Source organism: Pseudopodoces humilis, chromosome 9 (genome assembly GCF_049639895.1).
Source record: "Pseudopodoces humilis isolate 2021_Gansu_Grassland_sample_001 chromosome 9, ASM4963989v1, whole genome shotgun sequence".
Lineage (NCBI taxonomy): Eukaryota > Metazoa > Chordata > Aves > Passeriformes > Paridae > Pseudopodoces > Pseudopodoces humilis.
The window spans coordinates 8,141,265-8,157,083 of record NC_142208.1 but is presented as its reverse complement, the minus strand read 5'-3'; the positions used below and the strand labels follow the sequence as shown (position 1 = coordinate 8,157,083).

Below are 15,819 nucleotides of genomic sequence, written 5' to 3'. Positions count from 1 at the left end.
CTCCTGGGCATCAGCTCCTGTCTCTGCCAGGATAAGGCAGAGTGAGGCCATGCAGGCTTGGTGTGAGGGAAGGGGCATGAAGAGGAGAGCCCCAGGCTGGGTCAGCCTTGCAGGGTGATCTCCTAGAGCCCTTTGGCTCCTGAAAATGAGCCAGAGCATGGTGGCTGCAAAATGAATCTGTTTGTCATGGGAACCAAAATACCTGTTATGCTGTGCAAACCCTCCCGTGCCTCAGATGGTGTGTTATACATCAGTGTGTTATACATCAATTTCAAAACCATGCTGTTTCTCAAAGCCAGTCTCATGGAGAGCTGGTGCTCCCAAAATACTTGCACCACATCTTCCAGTGGAAGAAAAACCATAGTGTTTCCCTTCTATTAATCTTACAGTGATGAGGAACTATAAAGCAGTGTCAACACCTCAGGAAGATGTCAGCTGCATTTCAAACCTGTCCTGCAATGATTTGAATGAGAATGAAATACTGACAGTAAGCAACAGATGCCTTTTTCTCTTCTCAGATTGTCTTTAGTGTGAATTTCAAACTCAAGTGAGCTGAAACTTCAATAAAACTTAAACATAAAAAAACATTACCTAAGACTTGTCCCTCCTTATGTCTTTCAGAAGCACTGTCACAAAATACTTGCATGACAACCTAAAGCAGGAACGAAACAGTGGATGTAATCAGTCAGACTCTCTGCCTTATGCAACTTCTGTTAACACTTGTAGTTTCTGTGAAACAAGGAAAGACAGGATGCAATAACACATGCAAAAGCCTTTCCTGTCACATGCAAGCCCTTTCTGTGAACTTCGTGGGACTCTAGCATGAAAAACTGAGGACCAGAATTTTCCTAAAGATTTTTTGTTTAAAAAATCTGACTTTTTTTCAAGGACTGAGCAAGTCAAGTACAAGCATTGCCAGAAAAGCTTGCAGCCAGCTGAAGTGTACATTTGAATCTCACCAGTTTCCTGGCCTCTGTTTAATTGTTGAAGAGGAAATCCTGCTGCAGAAAAAGCCTCTGCAATCCCCATTGCTCCTGGTGAGTGGTGCCTACACATCCTCAGGGCTTCTTTATCCACTCTTCTTGGGATCAGGTGAACAGCACATCAGAAATTTGGTACTGCTGAGTCTGGAGCTTGGGGTGGTGACACCAGGACTGTTATGAGATGATTTCTGACATAATGACAGATAAATATGAAGTAAAAAGTTAAAAACAGCTTGGGTAATAGCTAAAGTAGAACCATTTCAAATGCATGAGGTTCCTGCCATCCCAAGGAGCCTCTGATGCACTTTGAGCCTGGGCTTATATTCACTTCATATAACACCAAACAGCACTTGGATTGCTGACATTTGAGCAGGGATACCTCAGCCTGCTTGCTACAGGATCTGTCCCCTGGAATTAGCCCTCAGTTACTACAAAAACCCCAACAAAACAAAACCAAAACAAACCCCACAAAAAACAACAACAGAAAAATAAACAAAAACAAACAAAACCATTTTACAAGATTTTTTGGAACTCTTACAGAGGCAGATGAATTACTATTAATATAAATTCTTATATTCTAATAATCTATATTATAACATAACTATAGAAATATTTCTATACCTTTTTGCGTAAAGCAGTGGTGAAATCTCCACTCCTCTAGTGATGACTACTGCTTGAACCTTGATATGTTTATCCACATACTCCACATCACGTTTAGTGGAAGCATGATGCAGATAACAGAATTTTTTGAACTTTGTCATGATTTACATAAGCTAAATGTTAGGGTTGACTGCTATCCCTGAACATTCCTTAGGTCCTTAGATGATAACCATCTTCATCTGAGACCACCACACACACCCACAACTACAATCAACGCTCCACTAAACAGCAGCCACTTGAATAGGAACTAAATACAAATTCTCCAGCTTTCTTCACCACCTTGCAAGGCATGAACTGATATTCAGAGTCAGGCAGGCATGCTGACAATATTTACATGGGTTCTCATTCCCCATCAAGCCTGTCTCAGATTCCCTGGCTGTTTTGATTACCAGTGACCAGAGGGAAGAAAAGGGCAGGATAGGAGAGCAGCAGGCACATAACAGGAATACACACTCTTACTTTCTATCCCTTTGAAGAAAAAGGATTTGCTGGGCTAGATTTTCATCTCCTTCCCTTTTTATTCAGAGTGACAGTTATGTGATCCTGTGTGTCATGTCAATAGTTTGGACAAATTAATGTACACCCCTTGGGTGATATTTAGAGTAGGAACATTGGCTAAACTACTACAAACCATTGCATTTTCTTAGCAATAGTAACACCTATTTTAGCTATTTTAGCTTGGAGGAGTTGCTTGGGGCTTTTTTTTTGTGTCAGCATGATTGCAAGTCCCTAGGAAAAGTTCTTGATTAAGTGTCCATACATCAGATGATTCAGTCGCTGCACAAACATGGAAAGACCTCGTTACACTCATTAGAGGCCAGCTCGTGCTTCCTTATGTGCTGGGATAATTAACAACACACTGCACTCTGCAGACAACTCAAACATGGCAGGAACGGTGTAAGGACAGAAAAAAAAATAATAAAAATAATACAATAATTTTCCATTACCTACTGAGTTTTTATGCAGCCCAAAATACCTCCAGGAAGGGGCACTTAGTCCATACATTTCTCAGAGCATTAGACAGCTAAAGTCAGCTCCAGTTCTACACATTCCACTACAGCTGTGCCCATTAATTACCATCCATGAATCCTATCCTTTAGATACTTATCTGCCAGGTCCATGAAGAGAACTCACTTCCCCCAAAGAGCACAAGACAATAATCACTACTAGAAGCAAATGTAGGAGGGAAAGGTGTTACAGACCATTGGCTGTCTCCTGAGCCATCCTTACAAAAATTTCTTTGTAGGAGGAACAGTGGAGGAAACACAGATAAAACCAGTCAGGGGGTGCACTTGTCAGATGAAGAGGATGCAGATAAGGACCAGGGCTTTCTCCTTTTACAGGGTGAGTGCAGACTGGTGGAGTTCTGAAAATATGTGCTGGAAAGGACAGAACTATTGATCTTTATTAAAGGGAAGGACATGCTTCCCACATGCTGGTGGGAAGGGAAAGGGTGGCTAAAAATACAACAGTAATTCCATTTTTCAGTCAGAAAGGAAAAAGAGAAAATGCCTTCGTATTTTACTCAGCAAGTCAAAGACTTTGTGATTTGTAATCAGAACAATAGAGCCAGCTCCTAATCTGCTCAGTTCCTCACTTGCTGTAAGTCTACACCTGATCTGTCAGCAGCAGGGGTGAAAATGATTGATCTGTGACTTTGTTGGCATAATAAATGGCAGTGTACATAGAAGAGGACCATGCCTAACACTGGCTACCAGCTCAGGCTATCAAATCATACCAGCTATATATCTAGCTATAAACACAGATGTTTTGTTATTTTCTTTCTCCTTCTTGGAACCCCTGAGTGTCTGCAAGGGGTTGTGAGGAAAATAAGAGGGGGTTGTGAGTCTTGGTGAGCAGGAGAACAGCACAAAAAAAAGTTTACCATTTGATATTCTTGGTGCTTTTCATTCCTTTTTTTCTGAAAAGGCTTTCAAGAGCTATGCCTTTCCCTTCTCTGCCTCTGCCACAAGTACACAACCAACCTTAAATATAGAGGAATTTGAATTTCTTTGAGCAAAAAAATATTTTCAGTCCTAAAGAACAGCCTATATTCTTGTCTGAATCTTCAACAACCTCCCTTCCTTTTCACTGCTTCCCTCCTCTTCCCTTCCACCCTTTCCCTTTTCTGACCCTCCACCTCTTCTGTCTGTGTCTGGAGCCTTTGAAAAAAAAAAAGACTGGACTCCCTTTAAAGGCTATTCTCAGTCAGAAGAACATGTATTTCATCAGGACTCACTGCTGTTCATATTTCCACAAAAGCTTCTAAATGCAATAAAAGCAGTGCAAAAAAAGACACATTTCCTGTTGCTGTTTAAAAGATGAAAGCAGAAAACAGCTCAGAATTAGCACCCCAATTCCCCTGCAAGATGAGTGTTTTTAAAAAATCCAAAGTATAAGAGCAGTAATAACAGAGAGATGCCATAGTTTCAAACCTTTTCTTTCCCTCGTTCTTTTCCTTCGTCTTTTGGCAGCTGTGAATAATTCTGCACCCTGGAATTGTTCTGCAGGCTATTAATGTCTGTGACCTTTTGCATCAACAACAGCTCTAGTTCCCAGTCATTTCTGGAAGTGCTACCTAACATGAATTTAACATGACTGAGGCAGCCTCCTACAGACACACACACAGACACACAGAGCCCTTTCTGAGATGTGCAGGAGGGTGCTTCATCCCATCCATAAGAAGAAAATTAAGTCCCTTCATCAGAGAGTTATCTGCCTTGCAAACAGCTGTGTTTCATGGCAACAGGCAGCATCCACCTCTGTTACAACCTCCCCAAGCCTTCCTGGGGAAATAAAAGCAGGGAGGATGATTTCATTATATAAGGAAAATAAGATCTCATTAAGTCTGAGCCATGATGGGGTTCTCCTTTGAGTTAGCTCTGCTGCTGCTTTTACTTTTTAAGAGTGTGTAAAGAACCCATATGTGATCAAACAGATATCAAGAGCATTCTCCAAATCTATGATCACATGCCTGCTACATCAAGAGGGCTTCTCATTCTTTTTAGATTCATTTCATCAAACAGACTGGAGTCTGGTTCCCAACAGCACAGCAGTGCTTCAGGAGTCTCCATGATGAAAACAAATAGCAGATGTCCTCTTGAAAAATAAAGTTAAGTGCTAAGCAGATATGCAGGATGAAAGGGATCAAAACATAGATGCTTTTAAAAACACTTTAAAATGTTAAGGTATGCCTTTCTTCACTTAGGAGCCAAAGACTGGTCAAAAGAATTTGTAAAAAGTTGGTTTTGTTTGGGTTTTTTGGTTTTTTAAACAGGTTAAATGAATTGCCTCAACAGGTCAAGAATTACCCAGCTTAACTCCCGACTGTGGTTTATGCTTCTTATGTCCAGAAACCAAAGTTAAGATCATAGGTGCTGTTTTTCCAGTTAAAATCATGAGTGAGACGTTAAAACAGGCTGTAGAGACGTGCTGGACTCCAGCAATGCCTAAAACCAGACATGACCATTGTAGAACAGTGTCTCTGTAAGCTTTCCTTAGCAAATAAGAGATCAAGGAATTCCAACTATGTTCCTTGCCAGCTGCCATCAGACATTAACTTTGCTGACAAAATTTTTTTGTGTGTCTATTTCTCCTGGTTCAGGCTTCTCATTTTATTTCTAGTCACACAGAGCAATGAACAAGGCCTTCTGGAAAATTTCCCCTGAAATCCATTTGTCAGGGAAAAATGAGTTTCTGACAAAACAAAACATTTCATGAAATTTGTCCTTCTTGTGGTATATATTAAATGTTCCTAAAAATCTGTTCAATTAAATTCTTTTTAGATGAAGCTCTTCACATTCTCTGATGAGGAGTTGATTATTTGTTAAGCAAACTAAGAATAAAAAAGTTCTGGCCTGTTTTTTGTTTACATTTTCCTTGGAAAAAATCCCTCATCACACAGCCCTATAACAAACTTGCTGCCTGATCAGAGAACCAGAGCACCAAGGAAAGCAGACATGATGTCCTTCTGGAAAAGAACAAAACTAAATTGTTTCTTCCTTTAATAAAGATTTTTGCAGCTGAGAATAAGGGGCAAGGGGATAACATTGTAAATGTAGGGAAATATTTCAGGATTCCTGAGAAATCCCAAGTTCCTGGAAATGAGTGATTCTCTCAGAAACTCATCTTCCAAAGTGGAAGAATACTGTGATTTCCCAGACTGTCTCTATAATACACTGCACAATGATGAACCTTCATCTGGAAATCACTGTAATCCAAACTGTGACTAATATTACCAGAACTGTTGTTTTTAAATGACTCAGCTCCTGATCACCCACTGCAGGGAGCACTTCACTGTGGAGTCAGTGATTTGAGATGAGCCCAGGAAAGGAGCTGCTGCTCACTAAGAACTGCTCAAGAGTCACATTCCTGGGAATGAATAGTGGAGTTACTCAAACCACCACCATAAATGGTTGCTCCTCTGTCGTGTTATAGCTGATAGGGAAAGGCCTGGATACCTCTGGAGCTGGTACCTTGGAAATACCAATCCATCCGTATGGCTCAGTGAGCACTGGTTTGGCAGAGCAACGTGGCGAGAGCAGCACATCTGCTGCCTGGATTACACTTGGTTTAGAAAGAGAGGCACAACTGTTGATGTATTCATGAAAAATAACACATTGGGAAAAACAAAACAAAAAAAAGAACCTTAAAAAATGCAAATTTGTTTTGCTGCATCAAATATGTTCTTGTCTCTTGTCTAAAAGGCCCATCTGGTCTAAAAACATGCAGCACCTGTGTAAATTGTTATGTATTCTTGTTTGAAGTGTTAAATATTCCTTGTTGTAAAAATAACTAATGGATAATAAAGGGAATTTTTTTTAATGCACTTGCATGGTGATGTACCCCTGACTTTAGTGTACCCACATTTGCTGGATTCTTCAATGAAAGGGTTTTCACACAAAAATGGGTTTGCTGGGCAGAGGAGAGAAAACAGATAAAAAATGGACAAAAGACTTATTATCCCACTTTTCATATCTCAGCAATAACTTTCTTTACAACTGTCTAAGCTGGGCTCCTCTAGCTCTTTCCTGATGTAAAAGAACAATATTCTCAATCTTTCTAAAAGGTAACTAAGCCACAGAGCAAAGAAATAAATTAAATACTGCAGAAGTAATCTACATCTCAGACATGTCCAAACAAATCCCAGTTAGTGATGATGCTACATATGTATTTTTCTCTATCCCAGGTAAAGGCTATGTCCCTTGGGGTTTTTTAGTGCTGTACTTTTAACTGTCAGAGAAGTGCAGCAGAACATTGGTCCCTAAGATTTGACTACTGCAACTCAGAATAAAAGAATGGGAAAGAATGAACAGATGGTGTTGAGGTCACTGGCATAACATCCTGGGCTGTAGAAAGAGACTTCATCCACACCCTAAAGTCTGCAATGCAAACCTGCCCGTTTCCTAGCTGGCTGAAAAACAGCTTATGATTCAATTATCTCTTTTGAAAATACAGCAAGGAATTCCACTGTGATCCATATGATTTGTGTTTGAAGGTCTCAAAGCACTAGAATAAAATACACTTTGTGTTTTCATGGTTATTATTATTGCAATGATTGCATTAAAAAGGAGACAAAGTCTATGAAGTCTGCCAAGGTACACAAAGCTACTGCCCTTGGTTGGGAACGGGCTCAGGCCCATGGAGACCTCGGGTCCCACTCCAGAAGTTTGCTGTAAGTTAACGTGGTCAGCCAGACTCCCACAGCCAGAAACACACCTGTGTGCTCTCCAGAAGGGATGAGGAGATGTTTCTCACCTGGTCTTACAGCTCTTCTTCTGTTTTCCAGGAGAATCAACTAGCTATTGTTCTGCTCCATTTGTAGCAGAAAAAGTTTTCTCTTTACTCCCCAGGTAATTCTGTGCAAAGTCAGCTAAGTCAAGAGTAGGTGAAAGATCTAGAAAAAAGTTGGAAGAACAAGGGCAAAAATTATGCTTAGCATCCTGCTCAACTGAGCTATTACAATGCTGCAGGAGGATTTAAATGGATCAACTTAATCATTCTTCTTATTATCATTGCAATTAATTGCTGGATTTCTAAGGCAGCATCACTTCGTTACTCAGTATTTTTGTGACTCTTCACCTCCCTCATTTACTTATCTGGTGTAAATTAAACACAGCTTGGGGAGCTGCCTGTTCTTAAGCATTCTTTGTTATGCAGTCTTCATCATTTCAAGTTTTGAAATGTAAAGTACAAGTCAGAATCCAATTAGAATGACAAATGAATCATGAGAAAATCTAATGGCATAAAACAAATGTGAAAGCTTAAACAGTTTCAAATTTACACTTATATTGTATATAGGTGATGCAGCTCACCTTGCCAAATGGCACCATTAGCATTTAGATTTCTGAGGAACACCATATGCACTGAAAGGATATTGATTACTGCACGGTGCTGGAAGGAAAATGAAAGCAAAGAAAGGTGTGACAGTTCTGGATGAGGTGTGATTTCAATTGCTTTAATCCAGACTGAGGGATTAAGGAGATCATCCCTCTATGGCTGGAGCTGTTCCCTTGCTGCTAAGGTACATGCAAACCAAAATTGTCCCAGGTTCCCGTGTAAATCCATTACAGACAAGAAAAGAAATGGCACCATTATCTCTCTTCACCTGTTCATCTCTGAACAGACTTTCCAGACTCAGCAGGACAATCTAGGGAATCTTTTGGGGTGCAGGTCTCAGATCAGAAAAGGGAGAGGTGTTGGTTTGCTACACCAAGAAGTCAAAAGTCTGTTTATTTCAAGAGATATTTGAAAAAGGAACAAGGGAGGGGGTACAGGAGAGAGATAAGTAGAAAGGTGAGAACAAAGGAAGCAGAGAAAATGGTAATGATTTCACTAAAAAGAGAGATAAGCCTGTAAAAACATTAAAAATTAGTTTAGTGAATAACAGAATTTACTATTCAATCATCTGAGCAAAAGTATGAAAGTGGGAGGAGAAACAGAGAACAGAATAAACACAGGAAGGAGGATTGAAACATTAATGGGACTGGAATGGGGAGGGAATTAATGCTAAAAAATAGTTCAAGGAAAACAACCAGGGCCTGCACTGCTGAGGTCAGACAGGCAAACAGAATTAGAATAGTCTGAGGATTTTTTTCTGCTGCTGTAATTAAAAGCAGCTCTTTTTATCAATTACACTACCAAGCTGTGCCAAAACATACATACCTACAGATATAAGCAGATACAACAGGACACATGCATGAAACAGAGGAGAGTTAAGGTAATTTTTAAAATTTCAGGACACCTGAAAGTGCCTGTCAAAGGAAATTTGTTCAGGGGTGAGTAGCAGTGATTAACAAACCTGGCCAAGTTTAGATACAAGTTCTTAACTTTGATGGAGAGCAGAAAAATGATGCTGTATATTTTAATATTTGTGCAGCTCCTGTTCACCCACTTTCAAAAGGTTCTCTTGGTGGCAGACACCTGCAAACATTCACGGAATTCACTTATCCTCCAAAAGGGAAAGAACAGACAGGTATCAAGAAATCCAACAGGAAGAAATTATCTAAAAAAAACCAAACACGCACACAAAAACATGAGGTATTTGTTAACATGTTCCCTCAGCATAGCAATATTGCACAAATATTCTGCAGGACAGTGTGCAAGCTTCTGGGAACACATTAAACCTTGGTTCTCCAAACTTTGCAAGTAATTGCTTAAAAGCAATATCCCTAGCAGCCAACTGAGGCTGAACATCTGGGTGGTGGATGCTTGATTCCTAGGTGGAGCCTGAAGCCAGGGCTGCAGGACGTTGGAGAAATGGCAGATGACATTTTCATGCTCTGCTTCTGCACTGCTCATTCCTGCCCTCAGAGGGGCTGCATTGTTAGCAGACCATAAAGGTTGTGTCTGAATGGATTGTCTGAACATTTTTTTCTGAATGAGGACTTCCAGATCAATACCAGACCTTCAGCACTCCAATTGGTCCTGTGCATCTTCTAGAGCAAACAAACAAACAAAGCAAGAGAAATCACAAGGACATTTTTTTATAGAGTTTAAATCTAACCTGCCATATAGAAAATCTACAATAAAATTACACTTTGTTTTCCCTTTCTGTGACTTACTCAAACTGTAAATGACTTTTGGTAAAGATCTCATGGCCACAAGTCCAAGACTGTCAGTCGAACATAGAAATCTTTCGCCTCCACTGTGCAACGGAGCTGTCTTTGAAGAATTGTGTGCAGGCTCAGAGTTTGGGAAGGAACCTGACGTGCTGGTCAAGTGTTTGTGCCCACGTAACTCTGCATCATTAGAAACGATAATATTTTTTAATAGAAACAGGAAAGCTAGACAAAGAAAGCTCCTGCTCAAACCACAACTGCTAAATGAAAAATCAAACCCAAAGGTCCTTCAGTTCCTAATGGTAACTGCAAGAAAAGCTTTGAAATAACTTAAGATTTTTCCCGACTTTTGTTACTGCCCTCATCTCTGTGCTAAGACCCCCTGAGGTTTATATGATCTTCTTGACATAACAACAGTGAAAAATACCTGACTCATCCCCTATACACAATATATTATATTTGAGTCCATACCCCATCACACTCTTTCCACACAAGCTCATCTCTTCCTAGTCATGACAAATGAGGAAGATGAAAAATATGATCGAACATGCAACACCAAGCAAATAAGATTTTGGAAGTCGGTTGGTTTTGCTGTATTTTCTTTCATTTTTTGTCATAAATTTTGTATAATCTATGTGGAGATGAGCATGAAATCTCTTGCCCTGGAGAGCCTGCAGCCTTCCCTGGCAATTATATGGATGGCAATTTGAAGATTCTCAAAGCCATGTGAAAACCAGTGTCTATCCCAGACATGACTTGTCTATTCACTATTAAAAGTATTTCTGCATCTTTGTACCTTGCACCACTGAAGTCTGCCATTTGTATAGCAAGCACAAGTCAAAATGTCATAAATGTCACTTGCTAAGCTTCAGACCCAAGAATGAAGATAATCTGAGATGTTCAAAAGAATTTTGCCTTTATGAAAGATGAGATTGGAACAACATATTTATTCAAAGTTCACATCATATGTCATTGCTGTAGTTCACTATATGTGAATTCCTGGAAATATGACTCTACCTGTGTCTGCATGCAAAACAATTTTTGTGTAAATGTGCATGTTTAGGGTTGTTATGGTTCTTTTCACATCTCTTTGTAAATGTCTCTTGCTGTTCTGCCCTCTGTAGCCTCCCAAATTTTACCCTTAGGTTCCAGTTGCAGAAATCAGGTGATTTATTAGAAACAATTTTTCTCCTGCCAGTTTGCACCCCTTGTGGTATGGAACAGCCCAGGCACTTGATGGCCACCCAAGAGGTTGGCAAGAGCCAGGGCAAAGAAGGGAGGGCTGCAACTCATTTGGCCTCAAATGAGCACTTGAAATCCTTTGCTGCATGAGCAGCTAGCCAGGATTTTATATAAAAATTGTCAAAAGTAGGACCTTGAATTTCAACAGGGTTGATTCCATAGAGAACCGTAGATTTTGTTATGTTTTGTGTTTCTGATAGGGATAGCTGTATCATATGGTTTAGGAAGCTTTCAATCTGTGCTTGTTTTGTAGTAAATATCTGATTAAACTACTGGGAAAGCCAGGGGGAAAGGATTAATAAAGCTATTTAGTACTGGCAGCCTTCATAATGAGATAAAGGGAATTTCAAGGACCAATGAAATAAAAGAAATGGAAGAAAGATAACATACAAATAGCAAAAGTAGCTGACTACATATTCACTCAAGTATTGAAGGTATTATTGAAGGAGGTGAATTTTGCACCGTTGGTTGACAAATTTAAGTGTCTGATTGACTGACTGATGTTTGCTTGAATCTGAAGAGTCCCAGGGTATTTGTTTTACTCAGAAGGTAAAACCTTTCCAAGCCATTTCAATAGCACAGAGCAGATCAGCATTTTCTTCTGTCTAATTCAGAGTTTCTGCTCATTGGCCAGCTACAAACACCAGGTCTCAGTGAAAACCAAAAACTCTAAATAATCTTCTCACATGTGACCCTAATGATGACAGTACTACCTTTCCAAAGGAATTTGCACACTGTCTCTTGTAATGAATTTGATCCTGCTGCTTGTGGCCTTGTTTTCATTGCTGTAAATCTTTATCCAAAGGTGTGTTATACACAGCAAGTGAGTTTTACATAGATGCAGCAACATCGTTCATGTTCTGAAAAGTTTTTCCCTCCACAAGCTAAGTATGAAAATCTGAAATTAATTTACAGTTCCCAAGTGAGCCTGATGGACTTTGCACTGCATTTTAGATTGAATTTTCCCAGAAGAAAGTTTGGCCTTCAGTGTTGAATTTCTCCAATTTTAATCCAAGTATAAGTTCCAGTGTGTTGCTCTGAGTTTACTTTTTTCTTTTTCCAGGAAACTTCTTTCTGCATTATGTGAGTTATTATGAGATTAGTGGCATTTTCTGGGGTTTATGAGAAAATCCCTAGAAAATCTAACTCCTCTTATATCTTCTGAATGACATAAAGAACAGCCTGCCCATTATCTTTGTATTGCCTATTCCCTGGTGTGACCTTATCTCGTGCTGCTACAAGAAAATATTTACTGGCATTATTTCCAAGTCTACTCCTTCCTCAGGCCCCAACAGAAGTTTTATAATGTTCAAACATCCAGTAAAGGTGTGTAGGTAGTAAGAAATACTCTATATTGTGAGATAAGCTGCTTGGTGAAACTTTCCAACAAACTAAGGTTTCACAGGTAGGTTTTTGATGTGACAGACAAAAGGGGTTTGGCTTTCTGATCTGATTGGAAGACAAAACAAGACTCGATTCCAGGGAAAAGCCCTATTTTATGTACCAGTCATACTAGTCAGAAGTCTTTGCAGTCTGATCAACAAGTTTGGGCTGATGTAGACCAGCTAACTTTCTAATGCAGTCTGCTTAACACTTGTGAATTTCATTTCAGGAAACACAGCGCATTTGGATGGGTGGGGTGAGGTGCTATTTCATTTCCCACGTGTAGAAGAAGGGAATTTTCCCTGGAGCCGCTGTCCAGCGCAGAGCAGTGCTGAGCACTGTCCCTGCACAGCACAGGAATTACAGGGCTCAGCAGGGGAAGGCAGGAGAGTCTGGCAGAACGCTGACCCAGCCACACAGGACAACTTCTGACAAGGTATCTAAATCACAGCAATTTGTGAGACCAGCAGAGCCCAGATGAATGGCAGGTGTGAGATTTATAGGAACTCTTTGTAATCCTGCAGCAACAAACCCTTTGGAGAGAACAGATGTGAAGGGGGAAGAAACAATACGATGGAGGAAAGAAGAAAAGCTGAACAAAGAACAGACATGTCCCTTGTAGGAACAGTAGGGAAGGGGAGAAGAGAGAGCATTCTTTCTTTCACATGGGTTTATTCTTCATTCTAAATATGTTATATTTCCCTCCAGAAGTCATTTCCACAGTTTCTTTAAATTTCAGCTAGGGAACTACTCTTTCCACTGGTAGTTTTTCAGGCAAATGAAATCAAATTCCTGCCTAGATCAGCCCTAGGCTGTGTCTCCACCACCAATATTCTACTGTCAAAGTAACCAAACTATTCTTCTGAGTAATTTTCTTTTTGCAGCAAACTTTCCTTCCCCTCCTCTAAAGAATTCCCCAACAGGGAGGGAGAACATATTTTCCCTGCTTCACGTGACCCTTGCACAAAGGAAAAAGAGGCACAAGAACAGTGAATTTCATTTGTGCCTGTTTTGTAGTCTCAATAAGCTGACAATCCCTAGTTATTTTCAGGATGGAACAACCTACTTTTCTCAACTCCTTTTTATGAATTTTGTTTGTAAACCTCCCTAAAATAATCTAGGAAGCAGAAGATTAAATGTGCCATCTTCACAAGTTCCCTGTTCCACCTGTGGCAGTCTGACATGTGAGAAAGGACCCCAGTACTATTGCAGAGAGTCCCTGGAACAAAAAGGATCCTTACATGGACAGAAAGTTTGCACAGATATTTCTGACTTCAGGGCTGGGGCCATATTTTGTGAAAAGTCTTTCCAAACATGTTGTGACACAATTGGAAATGGCAAGTTAAGAAATGTGAAAATGAGAAAGAAATTACCTCCAGTGAAGAACACATCCCTTTGTATCTTGACACTCTTCCCATGGAACTGTTATGTGCTTCTCAGCACTATTCTGTCTGTACCACTTCCAGGATATTCTTGGTAATGTCAGGGGCACTAACATAGGCAGGGTAAAACACCTTCCATGAGTCCTGGGCTAGAAAAAAAGGAAAAATGTGACTTGGAGTTTATAGCTCAAATATAAAAACAGTTAAAACTAAAACAACTCTTGGAAGGAGGAGAAGAAACTGCACAGGTGGTTGTGGCCCTCAGAGCACCTTTTGCAACCACCCAGAACAACCAGAGCAGTGAACTACACTTCACCTCCAGCTGCACATAATGGACATTTCTTCTGAAAGAGAATTGTTGTTGCCTCTCTGGTAAGGCAGGTTTAACCATGCAAGTGGTAACAGAACTGCCCTGGAGAGCAGAGAGACTGCTGGATCGGGTATCTGTTCCTCACTAAAAAGACAGATAAGGAGTTCATTTGGATTGTAAGCTTACATTTATTCTTACTTTCCAGGACCTCTATTTACAGAGGAAATGTGGACTCTCTTCTATCCTCTATCTAACCTAAAGAGTTCCCAACACTTCAATACCACAGTTCATACTTTGTGTGTGTCAGAAACAGTAGTGGAGATGGAAGAATGAAGAAACCTTTCCCTCCAATACCTTGTGAGGTTATTCAACTAAGATCACAGGAACAGCAAGAAACATCTTGAAAATAGGCATGCCATTAAAAGAACTCCTAGGTTTCATTATGCTGCTTACATCTCAGTGAGCACCACTTCCTTTTGATAACTTTCCTGATATTTGAAGAAAACGCTGTACTATCCTGAAAAAAAATAACATGAAAAACAGTACATTTTGTCCAGTAAACATGCAGAGAAAAAGCATCATTGCAACAGCAGCACTGTTTTCCAAGCCTGAAGCACAGCTGAAGGTTCTTTATCATTCTATCTGTAGTGCTTACACCTGTGAGGAGCATAACCTGATGAATAAGGATGTGATAATGTTACAGAAACCCGCTGATAGCAGAGCAGCTCCTCTGATATCTAATTTGTTCCATGTGGCTCACTCATTATTCCTTATTTCTCTGCTGCAAGATTTCACAGAATATTCTGAGTTGGAAGGGGCCCATGAGGATCATCAAGTCCAACTTTTAAGTGAATGTTGTGTACAGGGATCAAATTTATGACCTTGGTGTTATCAGCACCATGCTCTGACCAGCAGAGCTAACCTCAGGGTTTTATTGAACATTGTACCACAGTTTGCAATTAAAATAAACCAATTATTAAAAGTTCAACTTGGCACAACAAAAAATAAGCTCCAATTTTGGGAAAAGATTCTGGGACTCTCTTTATTTCAACACAAAGCTCACAATTTCACTTTCACCTTCTGAAATTCAGTTCTCATAAGCAGCGTCTCAGTGTTTCCTGCTGCATCATATTCTGCCCCCTCCATGCACAGATGACCTGGTGTTTAGACAAGTCCCTGAGTAACATTTATCTATAAGGAAATGCTCAGATTCTCTCTGAACAGTGTAAGGAAAGGTCCCCCCTCCTCGGGGAGTAGGTAAAATTGCACACAAAAAAGTTAAATCTGGGTGGAAAACACATCTTTCTTCTTGCACAACAGTGAAAGTTTTAAAAAGCTATCCAACTCTGAAATATGAGTATTACAAGAAGTTTGTACTCAATATACAAGGACAAGTAAATATGTTTCTGGGTCAATCAAATTATTTGGGGCTCCTTATGTTTGTGCTACTTTCCCACATTTGTCAAGCTTAGTGGACAGGGTGACACTGATACCTGGGCTTCTTCCCATGAGCAGGACAAAATCAAGCCTGGATCAATGAGGGGCAATTTATGTCACTCTATGGACAGAAAGCTTTGAAAACATTTCTTTCTACTTCTTTTGAATTAATAAAACCCCTGATGTACTTGTTCTGGTGAGGGAGGTAAATAAGGGGGAATAAGAAATGTAAAGAATTATATTGGCCCTGCAATATAATATATATATATATACATTATATTTATATATATATATGAATCAAGGCTGTTAGTTTGCCTTTATAACATGTGTGTTTTTTGATATTTTAGTGCTCAATTCTTTAT

At 39.8% G+C, this 15,819-nt stretch overlaps 1 long non-coding RNA gene across 1 annotated transcript; it reads right to left on the bottom strand.

Moving 5' to 3' along the window:
- Positions 1–985: 985 nt before the first annotated feature.
- On the bottom strand, positions 986–14,613 carry LOC148183758 (uncharacterized). Its single transcript, XR_015773186.1, has 4 exons — positions 14,474–14,613; positions 13,702–13,859; positions 7,401–7,539; positions 986–1,171 (listed from the first exon to the last, which is right to left on the bottom strand). It is a non-coding gene; the product is annotated as an uncharacterized LOC148183758 (long non-coding RNA).
- Between the last annotated feature and the right edge of the window lie 1,206 nt (positions 14,614–15,819).